The sequence below is a fragment of the Ovis canadensis genome, chromosome 20 (assembly GCF_042477335.2).
Source record: "Ovis canadensis isolate MfBH-ARS-UI-01 breed Bighorn chromosome 20, ARS-UI_OviCan_v2, whole genome shotgun sequence".
Lineage (NCBI taxonomy): Eukaryota > Metazoa > Chordata > Mammalia > Artiodactyla > Bovidae > Ovis > Ovis canadensis.
The window spans coordinates 3691455-3718504 of NC_091264.1; positions in this window are offsets into that span (position 1 = coordinate 3691455).

The following is a 27050-nucleotide window of genomic DNA, read 5'->3' on the forward strand; positions in this document are numbered from 1 at the left end:
GGCTTCCTCTCCAGTGCTGACATGGATCTTGGGGTACTTCTGGAGTCTCCCCAGGGGAGTCAGTCCTCGTCTCGAATGCGGGCATGCACTTGCGCTTTCCTCCAGGGCGGTAGGAGCAGTGTCACACAGTCCGCCGCGTGGATCAAAGGATCTATGGTTTTCCCTCGAGTCTTTCCCTCGAGGCTTTCCCACGAGGCTTTCCCTCAGGGCTGTCCCACGTGCACACGTGGTGGGAGTCGATCCTCGGCTTGAACGTCAAGGCAGTGCAGGGAAAACAGGTTCCTCTGGAATGGACTGACACATCTGGGGGACTCTTGGAATGGTGGCACGACCCTGGAGGTCCTCTCGCCTTTCCTGTGGAGAGCGCCTCCTCTTGAGATGCGACGGGAACGCCGGGAATTCTTTCCCTACGAAACAGGGAAAGGATCCCTCATCTCGAGCTAGGAGGCGGAAACGGGGCTCCCCTGGATGTGTGCGGGACCCCACGTGCTTCCTCTCGAGTGGAGACGGGTATGTCGGGGAACTTCTTGAGTTGCAGCAAGGGTGTGAAGGACCCTTTGGAAGTTCCAGTGGTTAGACGTGATTAGCTTCGAGAAGCCTCAGCGGAAATGGGCCTCATCTCGCCTGGAGGGCAAAACCTCCTGGATTTTCTCGAGTTGCGGCAGGTGCTCTCGACTTACGACGGGGACCTCAGGGACCCGCTCTGGTGGCCTCAGGAAAGGCCAGTCCCCATGCGAGTTCCTCGGGGGCCTCTCGGGATTCCTATCCCGTCGATGCCGGGGCCTAAGACCTTGTGTGTAGTCGGGGCCGGAACCTGAGGCTTCCTCTCCAGTGCTGACATGGATCTTGGGGTACTTCTGGAGTCTCCCCAGGGGAGTCAGTCCTCGTCTCGAATGCGGGCATGCACTTGGGCTTTCCTCCAGAGCGGTAGCAGCAGTGTCACGCAGTCCGCCGCGTGGATCAAAGGATCTATGGTTTTCCCTCGAGTCTTTCCCACGAGGCTTTCCCACGAGGCTTTCCCACAGGGCTGTCCCACGTGCACACGTGGTGGGAGTCGATCCTCGGCTTGAACGTCAAGGCAGTGCAGGGAAAACAGGTTCCTCTGGAATTGACTGACACATCTGGGGGACTCTTGGAATGGTGGCACGACCCTGGAGTTCCTCTCCCCTTTCCTGTGGAGAGCGCCTCCTCTTGAGATGCGACGGGAACGCCGGGAATTCTTTCCCTACAAAACAGGGAAAGCATCCCTCATCTCGAGCTTGGAGGCGGAAACGGGGCTCCCCTGGATGTGTGCGGGACCCCACGTGCTTCCTCTCGAGTGGAGACGGGTATGTCGGGGAACTTCTTGAGTTGCAGCAAGGGTGTGAAGGACCCTTTGGAAGTTCCAGTGGTTAGACGTGATTAGCCTCGAGAAGCCTCAGCGGAAATGGGCCTCATCTCGCCTGGAGGGCAAAACCTACTTGATTTTCTCGAGTTGCGGCAGGTGCTCTCGACTTACCACGGGGACCTCGGGGACCCGCTCTGGTGGCCTCAGGAAAGGCCAGTCCCCATGCGAGTTCCTCGGGGGCCTCTCGGGATTCCTCTCCCGTCGATGCCGGGGCCTAAGACCTTGTGTGGAGTCGGGGCCGGAACCTGAGGATTCCTCTCCAATGCTGACATGGATCTTGGGGTACTTCTGGAGTTTCCCCAGGGGAGTCAGTCCTCGTCTCGAATGCGGGCATGCACTTGCGCTTTCCTCCAGAGCGGTAGCAGCAGTGTCACGCAGTCCGCCGCGTGGATCAAAGGATCTATGGTTTTCCCTCGAGTCTTTCCCACGAGGCTTTCCCACGAGGCTTTCCCACAGGGCTGTCCCACGTGCACACGTGGTGGGAGTCGATCCTCAGATTGAACGTCAAGGCAGTGCAGGGAAAACAGGTTCCTCTGGAATGGACTGACACATCTGGGGGACTCTTGGAATGGTGGCACGACCCTGGAGTTCCTCTCGCCTTTCCTGTTGAGAGCGCCTCTTCTTGAGATGCGACGGGAACGCCGGGAATTCTTTCCCTACGAAACAGGGAAAGGATCCCTCATCTCGAGCTAGGAGGCGGAAACGGGGCTCCCCTGGATGTGTGCGGGACCCTCGTGCTTCCTCTCGAGTGGAGACGGGTATGTCGGGGAACTTCTTGAGTTGCAGCAAGCGTGAGAAGGACCCTTTGGATGTTCCAGTGGTTAAATGTGATTAGCCTCGAGAAGCCTCAGCGGAAATGGGCCTCATCTCGCCTGGAGGGCAAAACCTCCTGGATTTTCTCGGGTTGCGGCAGGTGCTCTCGACTTACGACGGGGACCTCAGGGACCCCCTCTGGTGGCCTCAGGAAAGGCCAGTCCCCATGCGAGTTCCTCGGGGGCCTCTCAGGATTCCTCTCCCGTCGATGCCGGGGCCTAAGACCTTGTGTGGAATCGGGGCCGGAACCTGAGGATTCCTCTCCAGTGCTGACGTGGATCTTGGGGTACTTCTGGAGTCTCCCCAGGGGCGTCAGTCCTCGTCTCGAATGCGGGCATGCACTTGCGCTTTCCCCCAGGGGGGAAGCAGCAGTGTCACGCAGTCCGCCGCGTGGATCAAAGGATCTATGGTTTTCCCTCGAGTCTTTCCCACGAGGCTTTCCCACGAGGCTTTCCCACAGGGCTGTCCCACGTGCACACGTGGTGGGAGTCGATCCTCGGCTTGAACGTCAAGGCAGTGCAGGGAAAACAGGTTCCTCTGGAATGGACTGACACATCTGGGGGACTCTTGGAATGGTGGCACGACCCTTGAGTTCCTCTCGCCTTTCCTGTGGAGAGCGCCTTCTCTTGAGATGCGACGGGAACGCCGGGAATTCTTTCCCTACGAAGCAGGGAAAGGATCCCTCATCTCGAGCTAGGAGGCGGAAACGGGGCTCCCCTGGATGTGTGCGGGACCCCACGTGCTTCCTCTCGAGTGGAGACGGGTATGTCGGGGAACTTCTTGAGTTGCAGCAAGGGTGTGAAGGACCCTTTGGCAGTTCCAGTGGTTAGACGTGATTAGCCTCGAGAAGCCTCAGCGGAAATGTGCCTCATCTCGCCTGGAGGGCAAAACCTCCTGGATTTTCTCGAGTTGCGGCAGGTGCTCTCGACTTACGACGGGGACCTCGGGGACCCGCTCTAGTGGCCTCAGGAAAGGCCAGTCCCCATGCGAGTTCCTCGGGGGCCTCTCGGGATTCCTCTCCCGTCGATGCCGGGCCTAAGACCTTGTGTGGAGTCGGGGCCGGAACGTGAGGATTCCTCTCCAGTGCTGACATGGATCTTGGGGTACTTCTGGAGTCTCCCCAGGGGAGTCAGTCCTCGTCTCGAATGCGGGCATGCACTTGCTCTTTCCTCCAGAGCGGTAGCAGCAGTGTCACGCAGTCCGCCGCGTGGATCAAAGGATCTATGGTTTTCCCTCGAGTCTTTCCCACGAGGCTTTCCCAAAGGGCTGTCCCACGTGCACACGTGGTGGGAGTCGATCCTCGGCTTGAACGTCAAGGCAGTGCAAGGAAAACAGGTTCCTCTGTAATGGACTGACACATCTGGGGGACTCTTGGAATGGTGGCACGACCCTGGAGTTCCTCTCGCCTTTCCTGTGGAGAGCGCCTCCTCTTGAGATGCGACGGGAACGCCGGGAATTCTTTCCCTACGAAACAGGGAAAGGATCCCTCATCTCGAGCTAGGAGGCGGAAACGGGGCTCCCCTGGATGTGTGAGGGACCCCACGTGCTTCCTCTCGAGTGGAGACGGGTATGTCGGGGAACTTCTTGAGTTGCAGCAAGGGTGTGAAGGACCCTTTGGAAGTTCCAGTGGTTAGACGTGATTAGCCTCGAGAACCCTCAGGCGAAATGTGCCTCATCTCGCCTGGAGGGCAAAACCTCCTGGATTTTCTCGAGTTGCGGCAGGTGCTCTCAACTTACGACGGGGACCTCAGGGACCCGCTCTGGTGGCCTCAGGAAAGGCCAGTCCCCATGCGAGTTCCTCGGGGGCCTCTCGGGATTCCTCTCCCGTCGATGCCGGGGCCTAAGACCTTGTGTGGAGTCGGGGCCGGAACCTGAGGATTCCTCTCCAGTGCTGACATGGATCTTGGGGTACTTCTGGAGTCTCCCCAGGGGAGTCAGTCCTCGTCTCGAATGCGGGCATGCACTTGCGCTTTCCTCCAGAGCGGTAGCAGCAGTGTCACGCAGTCCGCCGCGTGGATCAAAGGATCTATGGTTTTCCCTCGAGTCTTTCCCACGAGGCTTTCCCATGAGGCTTTCCCACAGGGCTGTCCCACGTGCACACGTGGTGGGAGTCGATCCTCGGCTTGAACGTCAAGGCAGTGCAGGGAAAACAGGTTCCTCTGGAATGGACTGACACATCTGGGGGACTCTTGGAATGGTGGCACGACCCTGGAGTTCCTCTCGCCTTTCCTGTGGAGAACGCCTCCTCTTGAGATGCGACGGGAACGCCAGGAATTCTTTCCCTACGAAACAGGGAAAGGATCCCTCATCTCGAGCTAGGAGGCGGAAACGGGGCTCCCCTGGATGTGTGCGGGACCCCACGTGCTTCCTCTCGAGTGGAGACGGGTATGTCGGGGAACTTCTTGAGTTGCAGCAAGGGTGTGAAGGCCCCTTTGGAAGTTCCAGTGGTTAGACATGATTAGCCTCGAGAAGCCTCAGCGGAAATGGGCCTCATCTCGCCTGGAGGGCAAAACCTCCTGGATTTTCTCGAGTTGCGGCAGGTGCTCTCGACTTACGACGGGGACTTCAGGGACCCGCTCTGGTGGCCTCAGGAAAGGCCAGTCCCCATGCGAGTTCCTCGGGGGCCTCTCGGGATTCCTCTCCCGTTGATGCCGGGGCCTAAGACCTTGTGTGGAGTCGGGGCCGGAACCTGAGGATTCCTCTCCAGTGCTGACATGGATCTTGGGGTACTTCTGGAGTCTCCCCAGGGGAGTCAGTCCTCGTCTCGAATGCGGGCATGCACTTGGGCTTTCCTCCAGAGCGGTAGCAGCAGTGTCACGCAGTCCGCCGCGTGGATCAAAGGATCTATGTTTTTCCCTCGAGTCTTTCCCACGAGGCTTTCCCACGAGGCTTTCCCACAGGGCTGTCCCACGTGCACACGTGGTGGGAGTCGATCCTCGGCTTGAACGTCAAGGCAGTGCAGGGAAAACAGGTTCCTCTGGAATGGACTGACACATCTGGGGGTCTCTTGGAATGGTGGCACGACTCTGGAGTTCCTCTTCCCTTTCCAGTGGAGAGCGCCTCCTCTTGAGATGCGACGGGAACGCCGGGAATTCTTTCCCTACGAAACAGGGAAAGGATCCCTCATCTCGAACTAGGAGGCGGAAACGGGGCTCCCCTGGATGTGTACGGGACCCCACGTGCTTCCTCTCGAGTGGAGACGGGTATGCCGCGGAACTGCTTGAGTTGCAGCAAGGGTGTGAAGGACCCTTTGGAAGTTCCAGTGGTTAGATGTGATTAGCCTCGAGAAGCCTCAGCGGAAATGGGCCTCATCTCGCCTGGAGGGCAAAACCTACTTGATTTTCTCGAGTTGCGGCAGGTGCTCTCGACTTACCACGGGGACCTCGGGGACCCGCTCTGGTGGCCTCAGGAAAGGCCAGTCCCCATGCGAGTTCCTCGGGGGCCTCTCGGGATTCCTCTCCCGTCGATGCCGGGGCCTAATACCTTGTGTGGGGTTGGGGCCGGAACCTGAGGATTCCTCTCCAGTGCTGACATGGATCTTGGGGTACTTCTGGAGTCTCCCCAGGGGAGTCAGTCCTCGTCTCGAATGCGGGCATGCACTTGCGCTTTCCTCCAGAGCGGTAGCAGCAGTGTCACGCAGTCCGCCGCGTGGATCAAAGGATCTATGGCTTTCCCTCGAGTCTTTCCCACGAGGCTTTCCCACGAGGCTTTCCCACAGGGCTGTCCCACGTGCACACGTGGTGGGAGTCGATCCTCGGCTTGAACGTCAAGGCAGTGCAGGGAAAACAGGTTCCTCTGGAATGGACTGACACATCTGGGGGACTCTTGGAATGGTGGCACGACCCTGGAGTTCCTCTCGCCTTTCCTGTGGAGAGCGCCTCCTCTTGAGATGCGACGGGAACGCCGGGAATTCTTTCCCTACGAAACAGGGAAAGGATCCCTCATCTCGAGCTAGGAGGCGGAAACGGGGCTCCCCTGGATGTGTGAGGGACCCCACGTGCTTCCTCTCGAGTGGAGACGGGTATGTCGGGGAACTTCTTGAGTTGCAGCAAGGGTGTGAAGGACCCTTTGGAAGTTCCAGTGGTTAGACGTGATTAGCCTCGAGAACCCTCAGCCGAAATGTGCCTCATCTCGCCTGGAGGGCAAAACCTCCTGGATTTTCTCGAGTTGCGGCAGGTGCTCTCGACTTACGACGGGGACCTCAGGGACCCGCTCTGGTGGCCTCAGGAAAGGCCAGTCCCCATGCGAGTTCCTCGGGGGCCTCTCGGGATTCCTCTCCCGTCGATGCCGGGGCCTAAGACCTTGTGTGGAGTCGGGGCCGGAACCTGAGGATTCCTCTCCAGTGCTGACATGGATCTTGGGGTACTTCTGGAGTCTCCCCAGGGGAGTCAGTCCTCGTCTCGAATGCGGGCATGCACTTGCGCTTTCCTCCAGAGCGGTAGCAGCAGTGTCACGCAGTCCGCCGCGTGGATCAAAGGATCTATGGTTTTCCCTCGAGTCTTTCCCACGAGGCTTTCCCATGAGGCTTTCCCACAGGGCTGTCCCACGTGCACACGTGGTGGGAGTCGATCCTCGGCTTGAACGTCAAGGCAGTGCAGGGAAAACAGGTTCCTCTGGAATGGACTGACACATCTGGGGGACTCTTGGAATAGTGGCACGACCCTGGAGTTCCTCTCGCCTTTCCTGTGGAGAACGCCTCCTCTTGAGATGCGACGGGAACGCCAGGAATTCTTTCCCTACGAAACAGGGAAAGGATCCCTCATCTCGAGCTAGGAGGCGGAAACGGGGCTCCCCTGGATGTGTGCGGGACCCCACGTGCTTCCTCTCGAGTGGAGACGGGTATGTCGGGGAACTTCTTGAGTTGCAGCAAGGGTGTGAAGGCCCCTTTGGAAGTTCCAGTGGTTAGACATGATTAGCCTCGAGAAGCCTCAGCGGAAATGGGCCTCATCTCGCCTGGAGGGCAAAACCTCCTGGATTTTCTCGAGTTGCGGCAGGTGCTCTCGACTTACGACGGGGACTTCAGGGACCCGCTCTGGTGGCCTCAGGAAAGGCCAGTCCCCATGCGAGTTCCTCGGGGGCCTCTCGGGATTCCTCTCCCGTTGATGCCGGGGCCTAAGACCTTGTGTGGAGTCGGGGCCGGAACCTGAGGATTCCTCTCCAGTGCTGACATGGATCTTGGGGTACTTCTGGAGTCTCCCCAGGGGAGTCAGTCCTCGTCTCGAATGCGGGCATGCACTTGCGCTTTCCTCCAGAGCGGTAGCAGCAGTGTCACGCAGTCCACCGCGTGGATCAAAGGATCTATGCTTTTCCCTCGAGTCTTTCCCACGAGGCTTTCCCACGAGGCTTTCCCACAGGGCTGTCCCACGTGCACACGTGGTGGGAGTCGATCCTCGGCTTGAACGTCAAGGCAGTGCAGGGAAAACAGGTTCCTCTGGAATGGACTGACACATCTGGGGGACTCTTGGAATGGTGGCACGACCCTGGAGTTCCTCTCGCCTTTCCTGTGGAGAGCGCCTCCTCTTGAGATGCGACGGGAACGCCGGGAATTCTTTCCCTACGAAACAGGGAAAGGATCCCTCATCTCGAGCTAGGAGGCGGAAACGGGGATTCCCTGGATGTGTGCGGGACCCCACGTGCTTCCTCTCCAGTGGAGACGGGTATGTCGGGGAACTTCTTGAGTTGCAGCAAGGGTGTGAAGGACCCTTAGGAAGTTCCAGTGGTTAGATGTGATTAGCCTCGAGAAGCCTCAGCGGAAATGGGCCTCATCTCTCCTGGAGGGCAAAACCTCCTGGATTTTCTCGAGTTGCGGCAGGTGCTCTCGACTTACGACGGGGACCTCAGGGACCCGCTCTGGTGGCCTCAGGAAAGGCCAGTCCCCATGCGAGTTCCTCGGGGGCCTCTCGGGATTCCTCTCACGTCGATGCCGGGGACTAAGACCTTGTGTGGAGTCGCGGCCGGAACCTGAGGATTCCTCTCCAGTGCTGACATGGATCTTGGGGTACTTCTGGAGTCTCCCCAGGGGAGTCAGTCCTCGTCTCGAATGCGGGCATGCACTTGGGCTTTCCTCCAGAGCGGTAGCAGCAGTGTCACGCAGTCCGCCGCGTGGATCAAAGGATCTATGGTTTTCCCTCGAGTCTTTCCCACGAGGCTTTCCCACGAGGCTTTCCCACAGGGCTGTCCCACGTGCACACGTGGTGGGAGTCGATCCTCGGCTTGAACGTCAAGGCAGTGCAGGGAAAACAGGTTCCTCTGTAATGGACTGACACATCTGGGGGTCTCTTGGAATGGTGGCACGACTCTGGAGTTCCTCTTCCCTTTCCAGTGGAGAGCGCCTCCTCTTGAGATGCGACGGGAACGCCGGGAATTCTTTCCCTACGAAACAGGGAAAGGATCCCTCATCTCGAACTAGGAGGCGGAAACGGGGCTCCCCTGGATGTGTACGGGACCCCACGTGCTTCCTCTCGAGTGGAGACGGGTATGCCGCGGAACTGCTTGAGTTGCAGCAAGGGTGTGAAGGACCCTTTGGAAGTTCCAGTGGTTAGATGTGATTAGCCTCGAGAAGCCTCAGCGGAAATGGGCCTCATCTCGCCTGGAGGGCAAAACCTACTTGATTTTCTCGAGTTGCGGCAGGTGCTCTCGACTTACCACGGGGACCTCGGGGACCCGCTCTGGTGGCCTCAGGAAAGGCCAGTCCCCATGCGAGTTCCTCGGGGGCCTCTCGGGATTCCTCTCCCGTCGATGCCGGGGCCTAATACCTTGTGTGGGGTTGGGGCCGGAACCTGAGGATTCCTCTCCAGTGCTGACATGGATCTTGGGGTACTTCTGGAGTCTCCCCAGGGGAGTCAGTCCTCGTCTCGAATGCGGGCATGCACTTGCGCTTTCCTCCAGAGCGGTAGCAGCAGTGTCACGCAGTCCACCGCGTGGATCAAAGGATCTATGCTTTTCCCTCGAGTCTTTCCCACGAGGCTTTCCCACGAGGATTTCCCACAGGGCTGTCCCACGTGCACACGTGGTGGGAGTCGATCCTCGGCTTGAACGTCAAGGCAGTGCAGGGAAAACAGGTTCCTCTGGAATGGACTGACACATCTGGGGGACTCTTGGAATGGTGGCACGACCCTGGAGTTCCTCTCGCCTTTCCTGTGGAGAGCGCCTCCTCTTGAGATGCGACGGGAACGCCGGGAATTCTTTCCCTACGAAACAGGGAAAGGATCCCTCATCTCGAGCTAGGAGGCGGAAACGGGGATTCCCTGGATGTGTGCGGGACCCACGTGCTTCCTCTCCAGTGGAGACGGGTATGTCGGGGAACTTCTTGAGTTGCAGCAAGGGTGTGAAGGACCCTTAGGAAGTTCCAGTGGTTAGATGTGATTAGCCTCGAGAAGCCTCAGCGGAAATGGGCCTCATCTCTCCTGGAGGGCAAAACCTCCTGGATTTTCTCGAGTTGCGGCAGGTGCTCTCGACTTACGACGGGGACCTCAGGGACCCGCTCTGGTGGCCTCAGGAAAGGCCAGTCCCCATGCGAGTTCCTCGGGGGCCTCTCGGGATTCCTCTCACGTCGATGCCGGGGACTAAGACCTTGTGTGGAGTCGCGGCCGGAACCTGAGGATTCCTCTCCAGTGCTGACATGGATCTTGGGGTACTTCTGGAGTCTCCCCAGGGGAGTCAGTCCTCGTCTCGAATGCGGGCATGCACTTGGGCTTTCCTCCAGAGCGGTAGCAGCAGTGTCACGCAGTCCGCCGCGTGGATCAAAGGATCTATGGTTTTCCCTCGAGTCTTTCCCACGAGGCTTTCCCACGAGGCTTTCCCACAGGGCTGTCCCACGTGCACACGTGGTGGGAGTCGATCCTCGGCTTGAACGTCAAGGCAGTGCAGGGAAAACAGGTTCCTCTGTAATGGACTGACACATCTGGGGGTCTCTTGGAATGGTGGCACGACTCTGGAGTTCCTCTTCCCTTTCCAGTGGAGAGCGCCTCCTCTTGAGATGCGACGGGAACGCCGGGAATTCTTTCCCTACGAAACAGGGAAAGGATCCCTCATCTCGAACTAGGAGGCGGAAACGGGGCTCCCCTGGATGTGTACGGGACCCCACGTGCTTCCTCTCGAGTGGAGACGGGTATGCCGCGGAACTGCTTGAGTTGCAGCAAGGGTGTGAAGGACCCTTTGGAAGTTCCAGTGGTTAGATGTGATTAGCCTCGAGAAGCCTCAGCGGAAATGGGCCTCATCTCGCCTGGAGGGCAAAACCTACTTGATTTTCTCGAGTTGCGGCAGGTGCTCTCGACTTACCACGGGGACCTCGGGGACCCGCTCTGGTGGCCTCAGGAAAGGCCAGTCCCCATGCGAGTTCCTCGGGGGCCTCTCGGGATTCCTCTCCCGTCGATGCCGGGGCCTAATACCTTGTGTGGGGTTGGGGCCGGAACCTGAGGATTCCTCTCCAGTGCTGACATGGATCTTGGGGTACTTCTGGAGTCTCCCCAGGGGAGTCAGTCCTCGTCTCGAATGCGGGCATGCACTTGCGCTTTCCTCCAGAGCGGTAGCAGCAGTGTCACGCAGTCCGCCGCGTGGATCAAAGGATCTATGGCTTTCCCTCGAGTCTTTCCCACGAGGCTTTCCCACGAGGCTTTCCCACAGGGCTGTCCCACGTGCACACGTGGTGGGAGTCGATCCTCGGCTTGAACGTCAAGGCAGTGCAGGGAAAACAGGTTCCTCTGGAATGGACTGACACATCTGGGGGACTCTTGGAATGGTGGCACGACCCTGGAGTTCCTCTCGCCTTTCCTGTGGAGAGCGCCTCCTCTTGAGATGCGACGGGAACGCCAGGAATTCTTTCCCTACGAAACAGGGAAAGGATCCCTCATCTCGAGCTAGGAGGCGGAAACGGGGCTCCCCTGGATGTGTGAGGGACCCCACGTGCTTCCTCTCGAGTGGAGACGGGTATGTCGGGGAACTTCTTGAGTTGCAGCAAGGGTGTGAAGGACCCTTTGGAAGTTCCAGTGGTTAGACGTGATTAGCCTCGAGAACCCTCAGCCGAAATGTGCCTCATCTCGCCTGGAGGGCAAAACCTCCTGGATTTTCTCGAGTTGCGGCAGGTGCTCTCGACTTACGACGGGGACCTCAGGGACCCGCTCTGGTGGCCTCAGGAAAGGCCAGTCCCCATGCGAGTTCCTCGGGGGCCTCTCGGGATTCCTCTCCCGTCGATGCCGGGGCCTAAGACCTTGTGTGGAGTCGGGGCCGGAACCTGAGGATTCCTCTCCAGTGCTGACATGGATCTTGGGGTACTTCTGGAGTCTCCCCAGGGGAGTCAGTCCTCGTCTCGAATGCGGGCATGCACTTGCGCTTTCCTCCAGAGCGGTAGCAGCAGTGTCACGCAGTCCGCCGCGTGGATCAAAGGATCTATGGTTTTCCCTCGAGTCTTTCCCACGAGGCTTTCCCATGAGGCTTTCCCACAGGGCTGTCCCACGTGCACACGTGGTGGGAGTCGATCCTCGGCTTGAACGTCAAGGCAGTGCAGGGAAAACAGGTTCCTCTGGAATGGACTGACACATCTGGGGGACTCTTGGAATGGTGGCACGACCCTGGAGTTCCTCTCGCCTTTCCTGTGGAGAACGCCTCCTCTTGAGATGCGACGGGAACGCCAGGAATTCTTTCCCTACGAAACAGGGAAAGGATCCCTCATCTCGAGCTAGGAGGCGGAAACGGGGCTCCCCTGGATGTGTGCGGGACCCCACGTGCTTCCTCTCGAGTGGAGACGGGTATGTCGGGGAACTTCTTGAGTTGCAGCAAGGGTGTGAAGGCCCCTTTGGAAGTTCCAGTGGTTAGACATGATTAGCCTCGAGAAGCCTCAGCGGAAATGGGCCTCATCTCGCCTGGAGGGCAAAACCTCCTGGATTTTCTCGAGTTGCGGCAGGTGCTCTCGACTTACGACGGGGACTTCAGGGACCCGCTCTGGTGGCCTCAGGAAAGGCCAGTCCCCATGCGAGTTCCTCGGGGGCCTCTCGGGATTCCTCTCCCGTTGATGCCGGGGCCTAAGACCTTGTGTGGAGTCGGGGCCGGAACCTGAGGATTCCTCTCCAGTGCTGACATGGATCTTGGGGTACTTCTGGAGTCTCCCCAGGGGAGTCAGTCCTCGTCTCGAATGCGGGCATGCACTTGCGCTTTCCTCCAGAGCGGTAGCAGCAGTGTCACGCAGTCCACCGCGTGGATCAAAGGATCTATGCTTTTCCCTCGAGTCTTTCCCACGAGGCTTTCCCACGAGGCTTTCCCACAGGGCTGTCCCACGTGCACACGTGGTGGGAGTCGATCCTCGGCTTGAACGTCAAGGCAGTGCAGGGAAAACAGGTTCCTCTGGAATGGACTGACACATCTGGGGGACTCTTGGAATGGTGGCACGACCCTGGAGTTCCTCTCGCCTTTCCTGTGGAGAGCGCCTCCTCTTGAGATGCGACGGGAACGCCGGGAATTCTTTCCCTACGAAAGAGGGAAAGGATCCCTCATCTCGAGCTAGGAGGCGGAAACGGGGATTCCCTGGATGTGTGCGGGACCCCACGTGCTTCCTCTCCAGTGGAGACGGGTATGTCGGGGAACTTCTTGAGTTGCAGCAAGGGTGTGAAGGACCCTTAGGAAGTTCCAGTGGTTAGATGTGATTAGCCTCGATAAGCCTCAGCGGAAATGGGCCTCATCTCTCCTGGAGGGCAAAACCTCCTGGATTTTCTCGAGTTGCGGCAGGTGCTCTCGACTTACGATGGGGACCTCAGGGACCCGCTCTGGTGGCCTCAGGAAAGGCCAGTCCCCATGCGAGTTCCTCGGGGGCCTCTCGGGATTCCTCTCACGTCGATGCCGGGGACTAAGACCTTGTGTGGAGTCGCGGCCGGAACCTGAGGATTCCTCTCCAGTGCTGACATGGATCTTGGGGTACTTCTGGAGTCTCCCCAGGGGAGTCAGTCCTCGTCTCGAATGCGGGCATGCACTTGGGCTTTCCTCCAGAGCGGTAGCAGCAGTGTCACGCAGTCCGCCGCGTGGATCAAAGGATCTATGGTTTTCCCTCGAGTCTTTCACACGAGGCTTTCCCACGAGGCTTTCCCACAGGGCTGTCCCACGTGCACACGTGGTGGGAGTCGATCCTCGGCTTGAACGTCAAGGCAGTGCAGGGAAAACAGGTTCCTCTGTAATGGACTGACACATCTGGGGGTCTCTTGGAATGGTGGCACGACTCTGGAGTTCCTCTTCCCTTTCCAGTGGAGAGCGCCTCCTCTTGAGATGCGACGGGAACGCCGGGAATTCTTTCCCTACGAAACAGGGAAAGGATCCCTCATCTCGAACTAGGAGGCGGAAACGGGGCTCCCCTGGATGTGTACGGGACCCCACGTGCTTCCTCTCGAGTGGAGACGGGTATGCCGCGGAACTGCTTGAGTTGCAGCAAGGGTGTGAAGGACCCTTTGGAAGTTCCAGTGGTTAGATGTGATTAGCCTCGAGAAGCCTCAGCGGAAATGGGCCTCATCTCGCCTGGAGGGCAAAACCTACTTGATTTTCTCGAGTTGCGGCAGGTGCTCTCGACTTACCACGGGGACCTCGGGGACCCGCTCTGGTGGCCTCAGGAAAGGCCAGTCCCCATGCGAGTTCCTCGGGGGCCTCTCGGGATTCCTCTCCCGTCGATGCTGGGGCCTAATACCTTGTGTGGGGTTGGGGCCGGAACCTGAGGATTCCTCTCCAGTGCTGACATGGATCTTGGGGTACTTCTGGAGTCTCCCCAGGGGAGTCAGTCCTCGTCTCGAATGCGGGCATGCACTTGCGCTTTCCTCCAGAGCGGTAGCAGCAGTGTCACGCAGTCCGCCGCGTGGATCAAAGGATCTATGCTTTTCCCTCGAGTCTTTCCCACGAGGCTTTCCCACGAGGCTTTCCCACAGGGCTGTCCCACGTGCACACGTGGTGGGAGTCGATCCTCGGCTTGAACGTCAAGGCAGTGCAGGGAAAACAGGTTCCTCTGGAATGGACTGACACATCTGGGGGACTCTTGGAATGGTGGCACGACCCTGGAGTTCCTCTCGCCTTTCCTGTGGAGAGCGCCTCCTCTTGAGATGCGACGGGAACGCCGGGAATTCTTTCCCTACGAAACAGGGAAAGGATCCCTCATCTCGAGCTAGGAGGCGGAAACGGGGCTCCCCTGGATGTGAGAGGGACCCCACGTGCTTCCTCTCGAGTGGAGACGGGTATGTCGGGGAACTTCTTGAGTTGCAGCAAGGGTGTGAAGGACCCTTTGGAAGTTCCAGTGGTTAGACGTGATTAGCCTCGAGAACCCTCAGCCGAAATGTGCCTCATCTCGCCTGGAGGGCAAAACCTCCTGGATTTTCTCGAGTTGCGGCAGGTGCTCTCGACTTACGACGGGGACCTCAGGGACCCGCTCTGGTGGCCTCAGGAAAGGCCAGTCCCCATGCGAGTTCCTCGGGGGCCTCTCGGGATTCCTCTCCCGTCGATGCCGGGGCCTAAGACCTTGTGTGGAGTCGGGGCCGGAACCTGAGGATTCCTCTCCAGTGCTGACATGGATCTTGGGGTACTTCTGGAGTCTCCCCAGGGGAGTCAGTCCTCGTCTCGAATGCGGGCATGCACTTGCGCTTTCCTCCAGAGCGGTAGCAGCAGTGTCACGCAGTCCACCGCGTGGATCAAAGGATCTATGTTTTTCCCTCGAGTCTTTCCCACGAGGCTTTCCCACGAGGCTTTCCCACAGGGCTGTCCCACGTGCACACGTGGTGGGAGTCGATCCTCGGCTTGAACGTCAAGGCAGTGCAGGGAAAACAGGTTCCTCTGGAATGGACTGACACATCTGGGGTACTCTTGGAATGGTGGCACGACCCTGGAGTTACTCTCGCCTTTCCTGTGGAGAGAGCCTCCTCTTGAGATGCGACGGGAACGCAGGGAATTCTTTCCCTACGAAACAGGGAAAGGATCCCTCATCTCGAGCTAGGAGGCGGAAACGGGGATTCCCTGGATGTGTGCGGGACCCCACGTGCTTCCTCTCCAGTGGAGACGGGTATGTCGGGGAACTTCTTGAGTTGCAGCAAGGGTGTGAAGGACCCTTAGGAAGTTCCAGTGGTTAGATGTGATTAGCCTCGAGAAGCCTCAGCGGAAATGGGCCTCATCTCTCCTGGAGGGCAAAACCTCCTGGATTTTCTCGAGTTGCGGCAGGTGCTCTCGACTTACGACGGGGACCTCAGGGACCCGCTCTGGTGGCCTCAGGAAAGGCCAGTCCCCATGCGAGTTCCTCGGGGGCCTCTCGGGATTCCTCTCACGTCGATGCCGGGGACTAAGACCTTGTGTGGAGTCGCGGCCGGAACCTGAGGATTCCTCTCCAGTGCTGACATGGATCTTGGGGTACTTCTGGAGTCTCCCCAGGGGAGTCAGTCCTCGTCTCGAATGCGGGCATGCACTTGGGCTTTCCTCCAGAGCGGTAGCAGCAGTGTCACGCAGTCCGCCGCGTGGATCAAAGGATCTATGGTTTTCCCTCGAGTCTTTCCCAAGAGGCTTTCCCACGAGGATTTCCCACAGGGCTGTCCCACGTGCACACGTGGTGGGAGTCGATCATCGGCTTGAACGTCAAGGCAGTGCAGGGAAAACAGGTTCCTCTGGAATGGACTGACACATCTGGGGGACTCTTGGAATGGTGGCAAGACCCTGGAGTTCCTCTCGCCTTTCCTGTGGAGAGCGCCTCCTCTTGAGATGAGACGGGAACGCCGGGAATTCTTTCCCTACGAAACAGGGAAAGGATCCCTCATCTCGAGCTAGGAGGCGGAAACGGGCTCCTCTGGATGTGTGCGGGACACCATGTGCTTCCTCTCGAGTGGAGACGGGTATGTCGGGGAACTTCTTGAGTTGCAGCAAGGGTGTGAAGGCCCCTTTGGAAGTTCCAGTGGTTCGACGTGATTAGCCTCGAGAAGCCTCAGCGGAAATGTGCCTCATCTCGCCTGGAGGGCAAAACCTCCTGGATTTTCTCGAGTTGCGGCAGGTGCTCTCGACTTACGACGGGGACTTCAGGGACCCGCTCTGGTGGCCTCAGGAAAGGCCAGTCCCCATGCGAGTTCCTCGGGGGCCTCTCGGGATTCCTCTCCCGTTGATGCCGGGGCCTAAGACCTTGTGTGGAGTCGGGGCCGCAACCTGAGGATTCCTCTCCAGTGCTGACATGGATCTTGGGGTACTTCTGGAGTCTCCCCAGGGGAGTCAGTCCTCGTCTCGAATGCGGGCATGCACTTGCGCTTTCCTCCAGAGCGGTAGCAGCAGTGTCACGCAGTCCACCGCGTGGATCAAAGGATCTATGCTTTTCCCTCGAGTCTTTCCCACGAGGCTTTCCCACGAGGCTTTCCCACAGGGCTGTCCCACGTGCACACGTGGTGGGAGTCCATCCTCGGCTTGAACGTCAAGGCAGTGCAGGGAAAACAGGTTCCTCTGGAATGGACTGACACATCTGGGGTACTCTTGGAATGGTGGCACGACCCTGGAGTTACTCTCGCCTTTCCTGTGGAGAGCGCCTCCTCTTGAGATGCGACGGGAACGCAGGGAATTCTTTCCCTACGAAACAGGGAAAGGATCCCTCATCTCGAGCTAGGAGGCGGAAACGGGGATTCCCTGGATGTGTGCGGGACCCCACGTGCTTCCTCTCCAGTGGAGACGGGTATGTCGGGGAACTTCTTGAGTTGCAGCAAGGGTGTGAAGGACCCTTAGGAAGTTCCAGTGGTTAGATGTGATTAGCCTCGAGAAGCCTCAGCGGAAATGGGCCTCATCTCTCCTGGAGGGCAAAACCTCCTGGATTTTCTCGAGTTGCGGCAGGTGCTCTCGACTTACGACGGGGACCTCAGGGACCCGCTCTGGTGGCCTCAGGAAAGGCCAGTCCCCATGCGAGTTTCTCGGGGGCCTCTCGGGATTCCTCTCACGTCGATGCCGGGGCCTAGAACCTTGTGTGGAGTCGGGGCCGGAACCTGAGGCTTCCTCTCCAGTGCTGACATGGATCTTGGGGTACTTCTGGAGTCTCCCCAGGGGAGTCAGTCCTCGTCTCGAATGCGGGCACGCACTTGCGCTTTCCTCCAGGGCGGTAGGAGCAGTGTCACACAGTCCGCCGCGTGGATCAAAGGATCTATGGTTTTCCCTCGAGTCTTTCCCTCGAGGCTTTCCCACGAGGCTTTCCCTCAGGGCTGTCCCACGTGCACACGTGGTGGGAGTCGATCCTCGGCTTGAACGTCAAGGCAGTGCAGGGAAAACAGGTTCCTCTGTAATGGACTGACACATCTGGGGGACTCTTGGAATGGTGGCACGACCCTGGAGGTCCTCTCGCCTTTCCTGTGGAGAGCGCCTCCTCTTGAGATGCGACGGGAATGCCGGGAATTCTTTCCTACGAAACAGGGAAAGGATCCCTCATCTCGAGCTAGGATGCGGAAACGGGGCTACCCTGGATGTGTGCGGGACCCTCGTGCTTCCTCTCGAGTTGAGACGGGTATGTCGGGGAACTTCTAGAGTTGCAGCAAGGGTGTGAAGGACCCTTTGGAAGTTCAAGTGGTTAGATGTGATTAGCCTCGAGAAGCCTCAGTGGAAATGGACTTCATCTCGCCTGGAGGGCAAAATCTCCTGGATTTTCTCGAGTTGCGGCAGGTGCTCTCGACTTACGACGGGGACCTCAGGGACCCGCTCTGGTGACCTCAGGAAAGGCCAGTCCCCATGCGAGTTCCTCGGGGGCCTCTCGGGATTCCTCTCCCGTCGATGCCGAGGCCTAAGACCTTGTGTGGAGTCGGGGCCAGAACCTGAGGATTCCCCTCCAGTGCTGACATGGATCTTAGGGTACTTCTGGAGTCTCCCCAGGGGAGTCAGTCCTCGTCTCGAATGCGGGCATGCACTTGCGCTTTCCTCCAGAGCGGTAGCAGCAGTGTCACGCAGTCCGCCGCGTGGATCAAAGGATCTATCGTTTTCCCTCGAGTCTTTCCCACGAGGCTTTCCCACAGGGCTGTCCCACGTGCACACGTGGTGGGAGTCGATCCTCGGCTTGAACGTCAAGGCAGTGCAGGGAAAACAGGTTCCTCTGGAATGGACTGACACATCTGGGAGACTCTTGGAATGGTGGCACGACCCTGGAGTTCCTCTCCCCTTTCCTGTGGATAGCGCCTCCTCTTGAGATGCGACGGGAAAGCCGGAATTCTTTCCCTACGAAACAGGGAAAGGATCCCTCATTTCGAGCTTGGAGGCAGAAACGGGGCTCCCCTGGATGTGTGCGGGACCCCACGTGCTTCCTCTCGAGTGGAGACAGGTATGTCGGGGAACTTCTTGAGTTGCAGCAAGGGTGTGAAGGACCTTTGGAAGTTCCAGTGGTTAGATGTGATTAGCCTCGAGAAGCCTCAGCGGAAATGGGCCTCATCTCGCCTGGAGGGCAAAACCTCCTGGATTTTCTCGAGTTGCGGCAGGTGCTCTCGACTTACGACGGGGACCTCAGAGACCCGCTCTGGTGGCCTCAGGAAAGGCCAGTCCCCATGCGACTTCCTCGGGTCCTCTCGGGATTCCTCTCCCGTCGATGCTGGGGCCTAAGACCTTGTGTGGAGTCGGGGCCGGAACCTGAGGATTCCTCTCCAGTGCTGACATGGATCTTGGGGTACTTCTGGAGTCTCCCCAGGGGAGTCAGTCCTCGTCTCGAATGCGGGCATGCACTTGGCTTTCCTCCAGAGCGGTAGCAGCAGTGTCACGCAGTTCACCGCGTGGATCAAAAGATCTATGGTTTTCCCTCTAGGCTTTCCCACGAGGCTTTCCCACTAGGCTTTCCCACTGGGTTGTCCCACGTGCACACGTGGTGGGAGTCGATCCTCGGCTTGAACGTCAAGGCAGTGCAGGGAAAACAGGTTCCTCTGGAATGGACTGACACATCTGGGGGTCTCTTGGAATGGTGGCACGACCCTGGAGTTCCTCTCGCCTTTCCTGTGGAGAGCGCCTCCTCTTGAGATGCGACGGGAATGCCGGGAATTCTTTCCCTACGAAACAGGGAAAGGATCCCTCATCTCGAGCTAGGAGGCGGAAACGGGGCTACCCTGGATGTGTGCGGGACCCTCGTGCTTCCTCTCGAGTGGAGACGGGTATGTCGGGGAACTTCTAGAGTTGCAGCAAGGGTGTGAAGGACCCTTTGGAAGTTCAAGTGGTTAGACGTGATTAGCCTCGAGAAGCCTCAGCGAAAATGGACTTCATCTCGCCTGGAGGGCAAAATCTCCTGGATTTTCTCGAGTTGCGGCAGGTGCTCTCGACTTACGACGGGGACCTCAGGGACCCGCTCTGGTGACCTCAGGAAAGGCCAGTCCCCATGCGAGTTCCTCGGGGGCCTCTCCGGATTCCTCTCCGGTCGATGCCGGGGCCTAAGACCTTGTGTGGAGTCGGGGCCGGAACCTGAGGATTCCTCTCCAGTGCTGACATGGATCTTGGGGTACTTCTGGAGTCTCCCCAGGGGAGTCAGTCCTCGTCTCGAATGCGGGCATGCACTTGCGCTTTCCTCCAGAGCGGTAGCAGCAGTGTCACGCAGTCTGCCGCGTGGATCAAAGGATCTATGGTTTTCCCTCGAGTCTTTCCCACGAGGCTTTCCCACGAGGCTTTCCCACAGGGCTGTCCCAAGTGCACACGTGGTGGGAGTCGATCCTTGGCTTGAACGTCAAGGCAGTGCAGGGAAAACAGGTTCCTCTAGAATGGACTGACACATCTGGCGGACTCTTGGAATGGTGGCACGACCCTGGAGTTCCTCTCGCCTTTCCGGTGGAGAGCGCCTCCTCTTGAGATGCGACGGGAACGCCGGGAATTCTTTCCCTACGAAACAGGGAAAGGATCCCTCATCTCGAGCTAGGAGACGGAAACGGGGCTCCCCTGGATGTGTGAGGGACCCCACGTGCTTCCTGTCGAGTGGAGACGGGTATGTCGGGGAACTTCTTGAGTTGCAGCAAGGGTGTGAAGGACCCTTTGGAAGTTCCAGTGGTTAGACGTGATTAGCCTCGAGAAGCCTCAGCGGAAATGGGCCTCATCTCGCCTGGAGGGCAAAACCTCCTGCATTTTCGCGAGTTGCGGCAGGTGCTCTCGACTTACGATGGGGACCTCAGGGACCCGCTCTGGTGGCCTCAGGAAAGGCCAGTCCCCATGCGAGTTCCTCGGGGGCCTCTCGGGATTCCTCTCCCGTCGATGCCGGGGCCTAAGACCTTGGGTGGAGTCGGGGCCGGAACCTGAGGATTCCTCTCCAGTGCTGACATGGATCTTGGGGTACTTCTGGAGTCTCCCCAGGGGAGTCAGTCCTCGTCTCGAATGCGGGCATGCACTTGCGCTTTCCTCCAGAGGGGTAGCAGCAGTGTCACGCAGTCCGCCGCGTGGATCAAAGGATCTATGGTTTTCCCTCGAGTCTTTCCCACGAGGCTTTCCCACGAGGCTTTCCCACAGAGCTGTCCCACGTGCACACGTGGTGGCAGTCGATCCTCGGCTTGAACGTCAAGGCAGTGCAGGGAAAACAGGTTCCTCTGGAATGGACTGACATATCTGGGGGACTCTTGGAATGGTGGCACGACCCTGGAGTTCCTCTCGCCTTTCCTGTGGAGAGCGCCTCCTCTTGAGAAGCGACGGGAACGCCGGGAATTCTTTCCCTACGAAATAGGGAAAGGATCCCTCATCTCGAGCTAGGAGGTGGAAACGGGGCTCCCCTGGATGTGTGCGGGACCCACGTGCTTCCTCTCGAGTGGAGACGGGTATGTCGGGGAACTTCTTGAGTTGCAGCAAGGGTGTGAAGGACCCTTTGGAAGTTCCAGTGGTTAGACGTGATTAGCCTCGAGACACCTCAGCGGAAATGGGACTCATCTCGCCAGGAGGGCAAAACCTCCTGGATTTTCTCGAGTTGCGCAGGTGCTCTCGACTTACGACGGGGACCTCAGGGAACCACTCTGGTGGCCTCAGGAATGGCCAGTCCCCATGCGAGTTCCACGGGGGCCTCTCGGGATTCCTCTCCCGTCGATGCTGGGGCCTAAGACCTTGTGTGGAGTCGGGGCCGGAACCTGAGGATTCGTCTCCAGTGCTGACATGGATCTTGGGGTACTTCTGGAGTCTCCCCAGGGGAGTCAGTCCTCGTCTCGAATGCGGGCATGCACTTGCGCTTTCCTCCAGAGCGGTAGCAGCAGTGTCACGCAGTCCGCCGCTTGGATCAAAGGATCTATGGTTTTCCCTCGAGCCTTTCCCACGAGGCTTTCCCACGAGGCTTTCCCACAGGGCTGTCCCACGTGCACACGTGGTGGGAGTCGATCCTCGGCTTGAACGTCAAGGCAGTGCAGGGAAAACAGGTTCCTCTGGAATGGACTGACACATCTGGGGGACTCGTGGAATGGTGGCACGACCCTGGAGTTCCTCTGGCCTTTCCTGTGGAGAGCGCCTCCTCTTGAGATGCGACGGGAACGCCGGGAATTCTTTCCCTACGAAACAGGGAAAGGATCCCTCATCTGGAGCTAGGAGGCGGAAACGGGTTCTCCCCTGGATGTGTGCGGGACCCCACGTGCTTCCTCTCGAGTGGAGACGGGTATGTCGGGGTACTTCTTGAGTTGCAGCAAGGGTGTGAAGGACCCTTTGGAAGTTCCAGTGGTTAGACGTGATTAGCCTCGAGAAGCCTCAGCGGAAATGGGCCTCATCTCTCCAGGAGGGCAAAACCTCCTGGAATTTCTCGAGATGCGGCAGGTGCTCTCGACTTACGACGGGGACCTCAGGGACCCGCTCTGGTGGCCTCATGAAAGGCCAGTCCCCATGCGAGTTCCTCGGGGGCGTCTCGGGATTCCTCTCCCGTCGATGCAGGGGCCTAAGACGTTGTGGGGAGTCGGGGCCGGAACCTGAGGATTCCTCTCCAGTGCTGACATGGACCTTGGGGTACTTCTGGAGTCTCCCCAGGGGAGTCAGTCCTCGTCTCGAATGCGGGCATGCACTTGCGCTTTTCTCCAGAGCGGTAGCAGCAGTGTCACGCAGTCCGCCGCGTGGATCAAAGGATCTATGTTTTTCCCTCGAGTCTATCCCACGAGGCTTTCCCACGAGGCTTTCCCACAGGGCTGTCCCACGTGCACACGTGGTGGGAGTCGATCCTCGGCTTGAACGTCAAGGCAGTGCAGGGAAAAGAGGTTCCTCTGCAATGGACTGACACATCTGGGAGTCTCTTGGAATGGTGGCACGACTCTGGAGTTCCTCTTCCCTTTCCTGTGGAGAGCGCCTCCTCTTGAGATGCGACGGGAACGCCGGGGATTCTTTTCCTACGAAGCAGGGAAAGGATCCCTCATCTCGAGCTATGAGGCGGAAACGGGGCTCCCCTGGATGTGTGCTGGACCACACGTGCTTCCTCTCGAGTGGAGACGTGTATGTCGGGGAACTTCTTGAGTTGCAGCAAGGGTGTGAAGGACCCTTTGGAAGTTCCAGTGGTTAGACGTGATTAGCCTCGAGAAGCCTCAGCGGAAATGGGCCTCATCTCGCCTGGAGGGAAAAACCTCCTGGATTTTCTCGAGTTGCGGCAGGTGCTCTCGACTTACGATGGGGACCTCAGGTACCCGCTCTGGTGGCCTCAGGAAAGGCCAGTCCCCATGCGAGTTCCTCGGGGGCCTCTCGGGATTCCTCTCCCGTCGATGCCGGGGCCTAAGCCCTTGTGTGGAGTCGGGGCCGGAACCTGAGGATTCCTCTCCAGTGCTGACATGGATCTTGGGGTATTTCTGGAGTCTCCCCAGGGGAGTCAGTCCTCGTCTCGAATGCGGGCATGCACTTGCGCTTTCCTCCAGAGCGGTAGCAGCAGTGTCAAGCAGTCCGCCGCGTGCATCAAAGGATCTATGGTTTTCCCTCGAGTCTTTCCCACAGGCTTTCCCACGAGGCTTTCCCACAGGGCTGTCCCACGTGCACACGTGGTGGGAGTCGATCCTCAGCTTGAACGTCAAGGCAGTGCAGGGAAAACAGGTTCCTCTGGAATGGACTGACACATCCGGGGGACTCTTGGAATGGTGGCACGACCCTGGAGTTCCTCTCGCCTTTCCTGTGGAGAGCGCCTCCTCTTGAGATGCGACGGGAACGCCGGGAATTCTTTCCCTACGAAACAGGGAAAGGATCCCTCATCTCGAGCTAGGAGGCGGAAACGGGTCTCCCCTGGATGTGTGCGGGACCCCACGTGCTTCCTCTCGAGTGGAGACGGGTATGTCGCGGAACTGCTTGAGTTGCAGCAAGTGTGTGAAGGACCCTTTGGAAGTTCCAGTGGTTAGATGTGATTGGCCTCGAGAAGCCTCATCGGAAATGGGCCTCATCTCGCCTGGAGGGCAAAACCTCCTGGATTTTCTCGAGTTGTGGCAGGTGCTCTCGACTTACGACGGGGACCTCAGGGACCCGCTCTGGTGGCCTCAGGAAAGGCCAGTCCCCATGCGAGTTCCTCGGGGGCCTCTCGGGATTCCTCTCCCGTCGATGCCGGGGCCTAAGACCTTGTGTGGAGTCGGGGCCGGAACCTGAGGATTCCTCTCCAGAGCTGACATGGATCTTGGGGTACTTCTGGAGTCTCCCCAGGGGAGTCAGTCCTCGTCTCGAATGCGGGCATGCACTTGCGCTTTCCTCCAGAGCGGTAGCAGCAGTGTCACGCAGTCTGCCGCGTGGATCAAAGGATCTATGGTTTTCCCTCGAGTCTTTCCCACGAGGCTTTCCCACGAGGCTTTCCCACAGGGCTGTCCCACGTGCACACGTGGTGGGAGTCGATCCTGGGCTTGAAAGTCAAGGCAGTGCAGGGAAAACTGGTTCCTCTGGAATGGACTGACACATCCGGGGGACTCTTGGAATGGTGTCAAGACCCTGGAGTTCCTCTCGCCTTTCCTGTGGAGAGCGCCTCCTCTTGAGATGCGACGGGAACGCCGGGAATTCTTTCCCTACGAAACAGGGAAAGGATCCCTCATCTCGAGCTAGGAGGTGGAAACGGGGCTCCCCTGGATGTGTGCGGGACCCACGTGCTTCCTCTCGAGTGGAGACGGGTATGTCGGGGAACTTCTTGAGTTGCAGCAAGGGTGTGAAGGACCCTTTGGAAGTTCCAGTGGTTAGACGTGATTAGCCTCGAGACGCCTCAGCGGAAATGGGACTCATCTCGCCTGGAGGGCAAAACCTCCTGGATTTTCTCGAGTTGCGCAGGTGCTCTCGACTTACGACGGGGACCTCAGGGAACCACTCTGGTGGCCTCAGGAATGGCCAGTCCCCATGCGAGTTCCTCGGGGGCCTCTCGGGATTCCTCTCCCGTCGATGCTGGGGCCTAAGACCTTGTGTGGAGTCGGGGCCGGAACCTGAGGATTCCTCTCCAGTGCTGACATGGATCGTGGGGTACTTCTGGAGTCTCCCCAGGGGAGTCAGTCCTCGTCTCGAATGCGGGCATGCACTTGCGCTTTCCTCCAGAGCGGTAGCAGCAGTGTCACGCAGTCTGCCGCGTGGATCAAAGGATCTATGGTTTTCCCTCGAGTCTTTCCCACGAGGCTTTCCCACGAGGCTTTCCCACAGGGCTGTCCCACGTGCACACGTGGTGGGAGTCGATCCTCGGCTTGAATGTCATGGCAGTGCAGGGAAAACAGGTTCCTCTGGAATGGACTGACACATCTGGGGGTCTCTTGGAATGGTGGCACGACCCTGGAGTTCCTCTCGCCTTTCCTGTGGAGAGCGCCTCCTCTTGAGATGCGACGGGAAGGCCGGGAATTCTTTCCCTACGAAACAGGGAAAGGATCCCTCATCTCGAGCTAGGAGGCGGAAACGGGGCTCCCCTGGATGTGTGCGGGACCCTCGTGCTTCCTCTCGAGTGGAGACGGGTATGTCGGGGAACTTCTTGAGTTGCAGCAAGGGTGTGAAGGACCCTTTGGAAGTTCCAGTGGTTAGATGTGATTAGCCTCGAGAAACCTCAGCGGAAATGGGCCTCATCTCGCCTGGAGGGCAAAACCTCCTGGATTTTCTCGAGTCGCGGCAGGTGCTCTCGACTTACGACGGGACCTCAGGGACCCGCTCTGGTGGCCTCAGGAAAGGCCAGTCCCTATGCGAATTCCACGGGGGCCTCTCGGGATTCCTCTCCCATCGATGCTGGGGCCTAAGACCTTGTGTGGTGTCGGGGCCGGAACCTGAGGATTCCTCTCCAGAGCTGACATGGATCTTGGGGTACTTCTGGAGTCTCCCCAGGGGAGTCAGTGCTCGTCTCGAATGCGGGCATGCACTTGCGCTTTCCTCCAGAGCGGTAGCAGCAGTGTCACGCAGTCCGCCGCGTGGATCAAAATATCTATGGTTTTCCCTCGAGTCTTTCCCACGAGGCTTTCCCACGAGGCTTTCCCACAGGGCTGTCCCACGTGCACGCGTGGTGGGAGTCGATCCTCGGCTTGAACGTCAAGGCAGTGCAGGGAAAAGAGGTTCCTCTGTAATGGACTGACACATCTGTGGGTCTCTTGGAATGGTGGCACGACTCTGGAGATCCTCTCCCCTTTCCTGTTGAGAGCGCCTCCTCTTGAGATGCGACGGGAACGCGGGGAATTCTTTCCCTACGAAACAGGGAAAGGATCCCTCATCTCGAGCTACCAGGCGGAAACGGGGTTCCCCTGGATGTGTGCTGGACCCCACGTGCTTCCTCTCGAGTGGAGACGGGTATGTCGGGGAACTTCTTGAGTTGCAGCAAGGGTGTGAAGGACCCTTTGGAAGTTCCAGGGGTTAGACGTGATTAGCCTCGAGAAGCCTCATGGGAAATGGGCCTCATCTCGCCTGGAGGGCAAAACCTCCTGGATTTTCTCGAGTTGCGGCAGGTGTACTCGACTTACGACGGGGACCTCAGGGACCCGATCTGGTGGCCTCAGGAAAGGCCAGTCCCCATGCGAGTTCCTCGGGGGCCTCTCAGGATTCCTCTCCCGTCGATGCCGGGGCCTAAGACGTTGTGTGGAGTCGGGGCCGGAACCTGAGGATTCCTCTCCAGTGCTGACATTGATTTTGGGGTACTTCTGGAGTCTCCCCAGGGGAGTCAGTGCTCGTCTCGAATGCGGGCATGCACTTGCGCTTTCCTCCATAGCGGTAGCAGCAGTGTCACGCAGTCCACCACGTGGATCAAAGGATCTATGGTTTTCCCTCGAGTCTTTCCCACGAGGCTGTCCCACAGGGCTGTCCCACGTGCACACATGGTGGGAGTCGATCCTGGGCTTGAAAGTCAAGGCAGTGCAGGGAAAACTGGTTCCTCTGGAATGGACTGACACTTCCGGGGGACTCTTGGAATGGTGTCACGACCCTGGAGTTCCTCTCGCCTTTCCTGTGGAGAGCGCCTCCTCTTGAGATGCGACGGGAACGCCGGGAATTCTTTCCCTACGAAACAGGGAAAGGATCCCTCATCTCGAGCTAGGAGGTGGAAACGGGGCTCCCCTGGATGTGTGCGGGACCCACGTGCTTCCTCTCGAGTGGAGACGGGTATGTCGGGGAACTTCTTGAGTTGCAGCAAGGGTGTGAAGGACCCTTTGGAAGTTCCAGCGGTTAGACATTATTAGCCTCGAGACGCCTCAGCGGAAATGGGACTCATCTCGCCTGGAGGGCAAAACCTCCTGGATTTTCTCGAGTTGCGCAGGTGCTCTCGACTTACGACGGGGACCTCAGGGAACCACTCTGGTGGCCTCAGGAATGGCCAGTCCCCATTCGAGTTCCTCGGGGGCCTCTCGGGATTCCTCTCCCGTCGATGCTGGGGCCTAAGACCTTGTGTGGAGTCGGGGCCGGAACCTGAGGATTCCTCTCCAGTGCTGACATGGATCTTGGGGTACTTCTGGAGTCTCCCCAGGGGAGTCAGTCCTCGTCTCGAATGCGGGCATGCACTTGCGCTTTCCTCCAGAGGGGTAGC